The 11,743-nt window shown below is 47.8% G+C and overlaps 1 pseudogene; it reads right to left on the bottom strand.

Annotated features, from left to right (window-relative positions):
• Positions 1-860: 860 nt before the first annotated feature.
• Positions 861-1,309, bottom strand: LOC129485813 (large ribosomal subunit protein eL29-like; annotated as a pseudogene).
• Positions 1,310-11,743: the final 10,434 nt, after the last annotated feature.

Raw genomic sequence — 11,743 nt, forward strand, 5'->3', positions numbered from 1 at the left:
ATGTTCTCATTCATAAGTGGGAGTTGAACAATGAGAACACATGAACAAAAGGAGGGGAACATCACACACTGGGGCCTGTCAGGGGGTGGAGGGCTAGGGGAGGGATAGCATTAGGGGAAATACCTAATGTAGATGACGGGTTGATGGGTGCAGCAAACCACCACTGCACATGTATACCTATGTAACAAACCTCACATTCTGCACGTGTATCTCAGAAGTATAATTAAAAAAAAAAAAAAAAACAAGAAAACTGAGGAAATAGAGATAAACAAAAGGAAAAAAATTACAAAATACAAAAAAAAAATCACTCAAGACTTTAAATCAGAAAACTAATTTACGTGGAATTAATGTAACTTATTTCAACTTTGCTCTACACAATTGATAAGAATGAAATTCTTCAAACTACAGACTTACACCCCCACCTTTGTTACCGTGGGTTGAAGGACAACAACAATCCACTTCTTTCCATTTGTTGTCAAACTTAAAGGAAAACTCAGAGGAATTTCCGGAAGATGGTATGTTTTCCAAGAGATTTCAACAAGGGTTTTTTAAAGTTTTGCACTTTTGTAGATTTGGCAACCACAAACAACTAAACAGGAATGAAACATATTGTCCAAACCCAATGACTTATTTTTTTTTTACATTTTTTTCTCTCACTTTTAACAATCATTATGCAAACCTCAACTTATTGTATGTATAAATAAAATAAGCATACAACGCATTTTGTCTTTTTTTTTTTCCTGCCTCAGGTTTATTTGCACAAGTAGCACAAGAAGACCCCAGCCCCATGCAGATGGCAGCCCGGGTGGGGGCGGGGGTCGCACCAGTCCTTCTGTCCTCACATTGGCAGACAGAGATATCTACTCTGAACCCTTTGTAGGGTCCTGGGCACCTTTGGGAGCCTGAGCTGGAACTGTAGCCTGGGCCTTGGTTTGATCCTTGGCCTTGGCCTTTGGCGAGCACAGCCTGAGTCTCTTGGCCATGCGGGCATGACCACACTTCCCAAGCTTGGAGTGGGCAATGTAGGCAATCGATCGAGCTTGTGGCTGACACCCTTTGAGATCTTGGGCTTAACCTCCTTGGGCTTTACGAGGGCCTTGATAGCCTTGGCACCTACACTCATGGCCTTGGCATTGTTGGCCTGCATCTTCTTTAGGCCCTTCTTGTGCCTCTTGGCAAAGCATATGTTCCTTGGGAACTTGGGGACCTCCTTAAGAGATTTGTATCGTTGTGATCGGGGTTTCTTGATACCATTTCTGTGCCATTTTCAGGACTGGTTGTGTGTGGCATGGGTCTTAGACTTGGCCATGTCTGCACCTTAAGCCGTGGCTCCCAAAGCGCCTAGAACCGAAAGAGAAAGAGGCCACCCATACATTGCATTTTGATAACAATCTTCTCAACACGTTGTGTGTGTCTCCTGACCCCACTAGTTCGGGTTTCGTCAGGGCTTCCTGCGTGATCTCAAGGCCAATCAGGAAGGAGCAGTGAGGGTTTTTGTCCTGAATGCATTGATATCAGCAAATGAAGGTTTTCAGGGCTATATTGCAGATCACACCCTATTGCTGTTGACAGTTTTTCTTGTTGTTCTTTCTTTTACCCTTTATTTGGTGGTAGGAAGTGGAAGTTAAGGGTGTGGTGAAAAGATAAATATGATGCTTGAAGATTAGAATCTGACCTTTGTTCTGATCAGCCTCTGGCCCTGTGCAGTTCATGGCATCCACACCACACATGGAAGTCCACTTAGTGAGACAAGCAGACATTCTCTAGTGGACATGGTGAAGCTGGATTTTCATCTCCTAAGGAGAGAGCTGATTTCATTCCTCAGCTTCAGAGAGAAGTGAATCAAAAGATGAAATATAGCCATCACACCTTCCTCCCTTCCCTACGTGTGCTATCTGCACTGCAACTGTCTTGACTCACCTTTCTCCATTGTTCTCCGTTTCCCCTTCTCTTATAGCCAGCCCTTTGCATCCTAAACCTACAAGCAGTGTCCCACCTGCCACACTCAAGAGCCCTATGAGGGTCTGCAAAGACCGTCTGTTTCCTCGCTTCCTGTCCTAACCTCACACTATATTGTTTATTGGGAATGTGGGGAATACCAAAAATAAGACATAATCAACCTCATCCCTTTGATGGTTAATCAGGAAACCTCACTTGCCGCCTATTGGGAACACACTGTTAGCCAATGGAGAGGAATAAATATTTTGCAAGAAAGGTGGAAATTTAAGTGGGGGGCTGCAAAAGAAGTCTAATATTACTCCTCAAAAGACATTGCTACCAGAGCCGCATGCATTTCTTTTTTCCTTGCCAAAATATTCAAACCAAGGTTTGTAGAAGGACTTTGAACCCCACACTTTATGTCTGCACATGGGAGCTGAGTTGAATCTGTGCTTTGTTTTTCTAATTTATTGAGGAGGAAAAAAGCCTTATCTGTATGCATCTGTAAAACATAATGCATGACCTACTTTTTATATTACCTAATTTTGAGATTTTGGTTAACCCCCCAATCTCTTTAAGTCTCAGTTTCTTATTCGATAAAATATGTGGCTTGGAACATTTGTTGCTATGGTTCACTCTAGTTCTAAAATGCCATTCTCACCAAATTTAAATCAACTTCACGATGGGGACAAAGCACGGGAAATTTATGGAAAATGACAAGTCCTGAGCATAGAACCACATCCCTGAGCTGTGCCCTGGAGGAGAGTTGAGAATAAACACCCATTGAGATTTAAATGAATGAGAAATAAACCTTTGTTTTATATATATATATATATATATATATATATACACACATATATATATACATATATATATACACATATATATACACATATATACATATATATACACATATATACACATATATACACATATATACACATATATATACATATATACACATATATACACATATATATACATATATACACATATATACATATATATACACGTATATATACATATATACACGTATATATACATATATACACATATACACGTATATATACATATATACACATATATACATATATACATATATATATATATACATATATATACATATATACATATATATATATATTTTTTTTTTTTTTTGAGACGGAGTCTCACTCTGTCACCAGGCTGGAGTGCAGTGGCACAATCTCGGCTCACTGCAACCTTCGCCTCCCGAGTTCAAGTGATTTTCAGCTTCCAGAGTAGCTGGGACTATAGGTGTGCACCACCACGCCCAGCTATTTTTTTGTATTTTTAGTAGAGATGGAGTTTCACCATGTTGGCCAGGATGGTCTCCAATCTCTTGACCTCGTGATTCACCAGCCTCAGCCTCCCAAAGTGCTGGGATTACAGGCATGAGCCACTGTGCCCTGCCTGTCATTTTTAAATCTTTAAACATTTGGGGGTTTATTTTTTACAACAGCTACTGTTAACTAATCTATTTCTGGACTTCCATTTCCTCATTTAAAAAAATGAGAGGCCGGGCATGGTGGCTCACGCCTGTAATCTCAGCACTTTGGGAGGCTGAGACGGGCGGATCACCTGAGGTCAGGAGTTCTAGACCAGCCTGGCTAACATGATGAAACCCCGTTTCTACCACAAATACAAAAAATTAGCTGGGCATGCTGGCATGTGCCTGTAATCCCAGCTAGTCGGGAGGCTGAGGCAGGAGAATTGCTTGAACCTGGGAGGCACAGGTTGCAGTGAGCTGAGATGGCGCCACTGCACTCTAGCTTGGACAACAAGAGTGAAACTCTGTCTCAAAAAAAAAAAAGAATGAGAGTAATAATTAGAGTCTGGGAATGTTTTTGTGAGGCTGCAATCAAATGACACTTGTAGATCAGCCCGGGTGTGTCTGCAAGAGTGGGCTTGACTTCTCTGTTTCTTCCTTCCACCCAGCTGCAGAGGGAGAAGCAGTAAGCCCTTGTCACCAGGTGGACAGTGATGAAGTGGAGGTCCACAGAGGCCCCCAGTGGATGCTGTTCTTCTGAAGAGCAGCCTACAAACCTGCTTCTCCCAGATGAAGCTGTGTGGAAAGTTGCTTCCCCATGCCACACAATGGTCTGGGCAGAGGCCATTGGAGTGGATGGTTCACTCCTCCAAGGGCTCGGGAAACCGAATTCCTTCTGCACCCCACTGTCCACTTGCCTTCCCTGCTTCTCTACCTCCCATTGGCTTTTTCTTGCCCTGAGGACCCGCTGCTGTTCTCATGGTAGACCACGGGGTGCTTGGAAACTGATGACCCCTGCACATCCATGAAGATCATGCACCTCAAGATTCCAGCTTCCGTCTGTTGGCCACAGAGGTGCTTCCTGATGGGGTGGGTGGGCCCTTGCTATTCCTCGGGAGACAGGGCATCCTGAATGCCTGGGACTGTTCCTTCTAAAGCAGCCTACTCCCACAACAGCGCACCCTACACCTACCAACAAAGACACAGAAAGCCCACACGGGGTCATTAGGGAGGACCTGCACATACAACTGCACACAGGCAGACTGGAGGCCAGGCAGGCGCTCAGGGAGGCAAGAAGAATCAGGAGGTGAGGAGACTGGAATCACGGCTGTGGCTCAGGCAGGTGTGCCTGAGACAGGGTCACAGAGCCCCCGCCTAAAAGCAATGCAAATAAATGTCCTGTCGGGGAAGACACTGAGCTCCGTCCCTGGTGTGAGTGTGAGGGATGAGCAGGCCTCCGAATTCAGCTCATCCTCAGTCACCCGCTCTGTAAACCAGGAACCAGAAAACCTAGCGCTGGCCAAGGAGAGGTGCTTCACACCTGTAATCCCAGCACTTTCGTAGGGCAATGTGGGAGGATCGCTTGAGTTCAGGAGTTTGAGACCAGCCTGGGCAACATGGCAACAAAAATTTACAAATTAGCAGGGCTTGGTGGCATGTGTCTGTAGGCCCAGCTACTGGGGAGGGGGAGGACAGAGGATCAATTGATCCTGGGAGTTCAAGGCTGCAGTGAGAGCCCTGTTTACGCCACTGCACTCCAGCCTGAGCCACAGAGTGAGAGCCTATCTCAAAAACAAAACAAGAAGAAGGAGGAGGAGGAGAGAGAAAGGAAGAAAGGAGGAAAGAAGAGAAAGAAAAAGGAAGGAAGGAAGGAAGGAAGGAAGGAAGGAAGGAAGGAAGGAGAAAGCAAGAGAGAAAGAAAGAAGAAAGAAAGAAAGAAAGAAAGAAAGAAAGAAAGAAAGAAAGAAAGAAAGAAAGAAAGAAAGAAGGACCCACCCAGCACCTCTTCATTGGTGCTGAAGATAACGTGACAGCTTAAACACGGACCTGCTTTATTTTGCTTACATATTAAAATGGACGGCCTCCAAAACTTCCTTGACTTCACACCATGTCGTCCATATTCTCACTGTCTTCCTATCACTCTTCTGAGAGGTTTACTGAAAATTGTAACTTACTGAATTTTTCCCATCCTAAGTAGAAAGGAACATACTCAGCTCTCAGCGTCACTTTGGAAAGTTTCATCATCTCCATCACCAGGCAGGCAAAGCTCTTTTTGGTGCCTGCTCCTTTTGGAAGCCTGAGCCATTCTGGGCGGCTTGGCGACCCTGGCTGCGCAGGCCACGGAGGGAGCCCCCAGCTCGGACGGACGGGGTGGGCGGATCGGCGCTGCCCTAGGGGACTCCGGGCTCCTGCCCTCAGCGCGTCTCCCGCCAGCCTTCGCCCCCGAGCCTCCCTCTCCCTTCTGCTGGTTGCCCTGCGACGATGCTTGGCTCCTGCCTCAGGCCCCCTCGTCGAGTCCCGTACTCCCCGGCCCTTGCGCTGCCTCCCCGGCCCGGCCAGGTGTCCTGCCCGGCGTGAATGGGAGAGGCGCTTCCCACTGGGGGGGAGTCTGGGGACGTCCCCCGCCAGCCCTGCCGGCACGGTCCCCGCCCCGCCCACCTGCCCATCCTTTCTCAGTCCCTGGAAGCTGTCCTCTCCTGGGAAAGTCCCTCTCGGTGTTATCATCCTTCTGTTTTCCCTATCAGTGCCTGTAAACTTTTTGTTTTCGAAGACTCCTTTGAGACTCTGTTAAAGGACATGAGCCTGCCCCCAGGAATGTCTGTGCACATGGACGCGTGGTTCCGGGAGGCGCGGGGTCTGGGTGTTTCTGCAGCTCCGGGCCTGGGGCTGTCCCCGCAGTCCCGGGGGTTCCCGAGAGCTCCTCCGCGCTGGTGTTTCTGCGCCCACGCCGGAGCCCAGCCCTGCTCCTGTCAACCTTTCCCCTCTCAGTCCTCGAAGCTGGGGACAAAACCTCCAGGAGAAATAAGGCACAGAACCAGGGGAGGGGAGGGATTAGAAACTGTAATTCAACCTAATATTTGAGGCTTGGCAAGTGTGCCTATGGGATTTCACGAAAACCCCCGAATCTTTTTCATTTCAGAGCAATTAAGCCGACCCCAGCGTCCTGGCTCCAGTAAGCCGCTCAGCTCGCCGTTTTATTGCCTGTTTCCTTCTCCCTTGCCAGCACGAGCTCCCATCCTTGCGCTCAACAGAAAAAACCCACACGGCGTCGGTGCCACGGAGGGGCCCCCACGAGCAAGTGTGGGGCTGGGGCAGCCGGCCGGGCACATGTGGCCCCCGGGGCCGCGCACAGGCACCGCTTTCGCTCTAATCAGAAACATCCCGCCGTAATTTAATAGTTCCCACCAAGCACAGACACCAAGTCTAGCGATTCTTCCTCCACATTCTTAACCCTTAGAGGAGGTGGGAAGGCCAAAAGAGAGGGGAAATTAATCCCTTACAGTTGCTACCCTGGGATTTTTCACTTGCAGTTTTTTTTGCTCTGATGTGAGAGAAAACGATGTAAGCTTTGGAAGCTTGCAGGGAGCAGGAATTTATATTAAAATGCCCTTCCTCGTTCTGGCAAGGGGCGTGGGTGGGGGAGAGCGGTGGAGTCCCTCACTCCCTGGGGAGGGCCAGTCCTGCTAAGAGGCCAGACAGAGCACCTACCGGGGCCACCAGCAAAGCAGTGCACCGATTAAAAGTGTTTGAATCCTGATTTGACACAGCAGTGAGGACGATAATGGCATACGCATTATAGAGTTTTTGTGCACATGGAATGAGTGAATATTTGAGAAGCATTTGGAACAGTAAGTGGTTTAAGTTGTGAGTGCTAAATAGAAGTGTTACCATTTCCCTTGAGATGTGAGTTGATGGTGTAGACTGGTGGAGGGCCGAGGAAGCCTGCAGCACTGGGAGAGAGGGTCCCGCTTGTGGCGGCATGGCTGGGAAGCAACACCATGGCAACAGTTTGCAGGTGGGACTGACGGGGAGATGTGCAAGCTGATGGAAAGTGTAGAGACGTGTTCATTTATGAATCGTCTACAGGCCCAGCTAATCAAATTCACGTCAAGCAATGTTGTTCCCCTTCCCAACAGGCCTGACTCTGGGAACAGGTAAGTAAATGGGGTGTGCACACTTGAGGTGAGATGGAGGCTTTCTCAGACCACACGGGCCCACTCTCCCTGCAGATCCTAAATCTACATGTGGCCTAACTCAAGAGCCGCATGAAGGAACATGCGCGCGATGACTCTGCAGGCCCCTACCACTGGACACGTGACTGCTGCTCCCTCCACCGATGGAGAAAGGGGCCTAGAAGAAGCTGGCCAGTAGCCTGCAGTCAGGATCTGGGCCACGAATGGAATTCTCAACTACAGACTGAAAGCCCTGGCGTGTAGACCAGCCTCCACCCTCTTTCTAATGGAGAAAAGCTCCTTATCAGATATAAAATATTTGATGTATGTATTCATATGTTACAGAAATGAATGTGATATTTATTTGTTCATTTATAAGCTTGATAATAGGCACAATTTTATAAGAAGCACATGCTGTTCTACACAGTGGAAGAAGCTGGGTTCAACAGCTCCGAGAACTTCAGCTTGTTAGAGAGACCAGTGTTTTCCTCTGTGCTCAGGAACAGCATTTTGTAGTGAAATGTGTCTTCAATGACAGCATCTAGCGTCCTGTCCCAAATAAGAACAGCCTCCCAGTGAAATCCAGGAAACCAAAACAATCATGACAAGAGAATGTGCAACGCCAGACGAATCTGGATCCTACATTTTTTTTTTGTCTCTACTTTCTTTGACATTAAATATTGTGTGAGAAAAAACTCTGACTCCCAGTGAGCCATCTGTCTTTTGTTTCTTTTTGGGTGTGTAGCCACCCGCAGTAATCAGCCTAATCCTGAAGTCAGTAACTCTGTTACACAGATAGGGCCCTGATTAGAGGAAAGCAAACCAGGGGCCTCTGGGTTTTCTTCTCCAGGTTCCTTAGAAACTTACAGTTTGGCTCTCATCACTCCCACATTCCTAGCAAATCCAAGGGCAGGTTGTCCGGGGTGACCCTGGCCGGGGTGCCAGCTTCCATCAGGCCCCACAGGGATGTGGATGGCCCAGGCTGGTGCCCTGGTGTCCTGGGCTTGCAGAGCCACCACCAGGGAAGCTGCCCCAACCCACTCCCATCCAGCAGGTTGGAGAGCTGGGGCGGAGAGGTCTATCTCTGGCAAGGATTGTTTTATGTGGGTGGCTTGAAGTCATTCAACCTTTAGCCTTATGCCTGTAACTCCACCCCCAGCATCCAAGAATTGTCCTGAAATGCAATGCCTCACTTTAATGATGCCTGTCATCTTTTTCCCTGAAGAATCCCTTTTCACAGTGGTCTCAGGCTGGAGGTGACCGCCATCACAGGACCCAAAGAACAGACATTTCCCCAACAACTCCCGTCGCCCTAGAACACAGATCCAGAAAGGCAAGCACCTGAGGCAGAGCCAGGACATTCACCTCAGGGCCTCCAAGTTGCATCCTCCTCCCTCCCTCCTCAGAGGCACGTCCCCTGCCCTCTCCTGTCTCCCGGGGCCTTCTGCTTCCTAACTCCTCTCTAAATCAAAGCAACATATTTATCCTGGAACTCGACCCCTTTCCAGCCAGTGTGGTAATTCTCCAGGCATTTGCGTCTTCAGATTTTTATCTCCAATCATTAAATGGAAGCTTTGTGTCTTGTTAAAGGAATGTCTGGTTTGAGGGGAGGATTTTTGGATAAATCCTCCTTACACCTAAAATCACTTCAAGATTTCTGTGTGCCTGGATCTGAGAGCCAAGGATGCTGGAGCGGCACCCCTCTCACCCCAGCCCCTGCCCAGGACTCTCCCAAAGATGGAGAGGGTGGCACTGGGTCCACAGTCCCAGATGCCTCTCCTTCCTGCAGCATCGACCTTGGGATGAGGCCTTGAAGGCTGTCTAGATGGTCGGGGGAAGAACGTGGGGAATCATGGGGTACAGGCGGAGGTGGAGAAGGGCCCAGAGTAGGTTCACCAGGCCCAGGAAGACCCAGCTGACAGAGCAGAGATGAAGGGCTGGGCCTTTTCATACCACATGTCCATGTGTGAGCCACACATTATACCAGCAAAGCTAGGGTCACACCAGATCTGAGTGCTAGAAACCTAATGAGATAAAGAAAAACATTTGGAAGATGATTGTAAAAGCCATACTGATTATAGTGATTCTGGTTAACTGCTGATCACTCAGGCCTGATTACCACGCTGCACAATAATGACTATGTACATCCTGAAATGTGTGTCAGATTAGCTACATTTTTTTGATTAGAGCAGCAAATCCTGCAAATGTATGACCACTCAGTCTTTATAATTAGCTTCTTCTGTGGCACTATCTACTCAAGCAGCCTGGTTTTGGGCATTTGTTCTAAAATACATGAAATGAATAAGATAAAATTAAATAAAATAGGGAAAATAGCCACACTGGGCCTGCTCTGAAGGCTCACGTGACCAGGCCCCTGCCATGCCTGCCTCCTGGAAGGAAATCACACTGGAGATCAGGCCACAGCACCGTTCTACTCAATCCCTTATCTCCTGTGCCCAGAACGGCACCATACACCATAGGTGCTTCATACATGCTTAATGAGGGAGGTAAACAAATCACTAAAAGTAAAGGCAGAATCAGTGTGGGTGATGTTTTGACAGCTGCACTCTGACACCCCTGATGCCCTGAGAGGCTAGAGAACAACACAGCACAGGTAAGCGCCTTCCAGTTGGCGACCTGTGTTGGCACCCTGGCTCCATCACTAGTTCTTATGACTGTTCATGTCATTCACCTGGGGGAGGCTCTGCTTTCTCTCAGGAAGATGGAGATATTAGTCACCTCTCAGAATTCATGAAAGGATTATATGTTTTTAGAAAATAACTCCAGGCTGGGTGTGGTGGCTCACACCTGTTAATCCCAGCACTTTGGGAGGCCGAGGCAGGAGGATCACTTGAGGCCAGGAGTTCTAGATAAGCCTGGGCAACATAGTGAGACTATGCCTCCACACAAAAAAAATTTTAATTAGCCGAGTGTATACACACTTGTGGTCCCAGATACTTGGGAGGATCACCTGAGCCCAGGAATTTGTGGCTGCAGTGAGCAGTGATCATACCACAGCATTCCAGCCTGGGCTACAGAGCAAAACCCTGTCTCAAAAATTAAAAACATAAATAAAATAACTCCATAAATGCTAATGCTAAAGCAACTACATGCTTTCCTTTGAGGTCATTTACCTTCATTTAAGTGGGAATTTCTTATTGCACAGCGCTAGGGTTTGAATGTGCGTCCCCTCAGAAATTCATGTTGAAACTCACCCCCGATGATGGTAGTGTTAGGAGGTGGGGGCTTTGGGGAGGTGATTCAGTCATGAGGGCTGCATTGTCATGAATGGGACTAGTATCCTTATAAAAGAGGCTTCAGAGAGAGGTCGCCTCCTACTCTCCCACCCCTTCCATACTGTGAGGTCACAGCAGCAAGAGGCCAGCCTGGAAGCAGAGAGCTGCTCTCATCAAACACCAAAGCTCACACTTTGCTCATGGACTTCCCAGCCTCTAGAACTAGGGTGTGAAATAAATTTCTCTTTATATGTTACCCAGTCTCAGGTACTTTATAATAGCCGCACAAAGGGACTAAGACATGGGGTATGTGGTGAGTATCTTAGCACCTCTCCTTCTAAAGACCCACCTTAGTAATGGATGGAACCCACAATTGGGCCTTGTTTTTCAAAGCGAACTACTAGTGTTTTCAGAATTTTGCCTTTCGACTCACCAAACTCCACTGAGGAGAAGAAAATTGTGCCTGCCCTCTATTAAGCATAGGGGCGTTCATGCTTTCAGGCTGGTTCCAGCTTTTGTTAGAGCAAAGTGAGTGGCACCCTGAAGGCAGCCCTCACCATGCCCATCCTTCAGAAGCAGCCCCATGTCTGGGCACAGCAGGGTACCCTGAAAGAATGTGCTCTGGCCAGAACCAGCCCAGCTGCCGCTTTGTGATGGGAGGCTGAGCACACTGCTTCATCTCTCTGGGCCCTGGTTTCCTCTTCTGCAACTTTTTTTTAATTCAGTTTACCTCCAAGGTGAGTGCTAGGGACTGAATTGTATCCCCTAAAATTTATATATTGAAGCCTTGACCCCCTGTCTGCAACTATATTTGGAGACAGGGCTTTTAGGAAGTAATGAAGGTTAAATGAGGTCATCGGGGTGGAGTCCTGATAGGGAGAGGCTGGTGGCCTCATACCAAGAGAGACCAGAGCTTGCTTGCTTTCTGCCATAGGAGGACCCAGCAAGAAGGTGGCCACGAGGCAGGAAGGGGCCCCTGCCAGACACCACATCTGTCAGCATCTTGATCGTGGTTGGACTTCTGAGCCTCCAGAACTCTGAGAAATAAATGTCTGTTGTGTAAGCCACGCAGTTCATGGTATTTTGTTATGGCAGCCTGAGCTGACTGA

The sequence above is a fragment of the Symphalangus syndactylus genome, chromosome 7 (assembly GCF_028878055.3).
Source record: "Symphalangus syndactylus isolate Jambi chromosome 7, NHGRI_mSymSyn1-v2.1_pri, whole genome shotgun sequence".
Lineage (NCBI taxonomy): Eukaryota > Metazoa > Chordata > Mammalia > Primates > Hylobatidae > Symphalangus > Symphalangus syndactylus.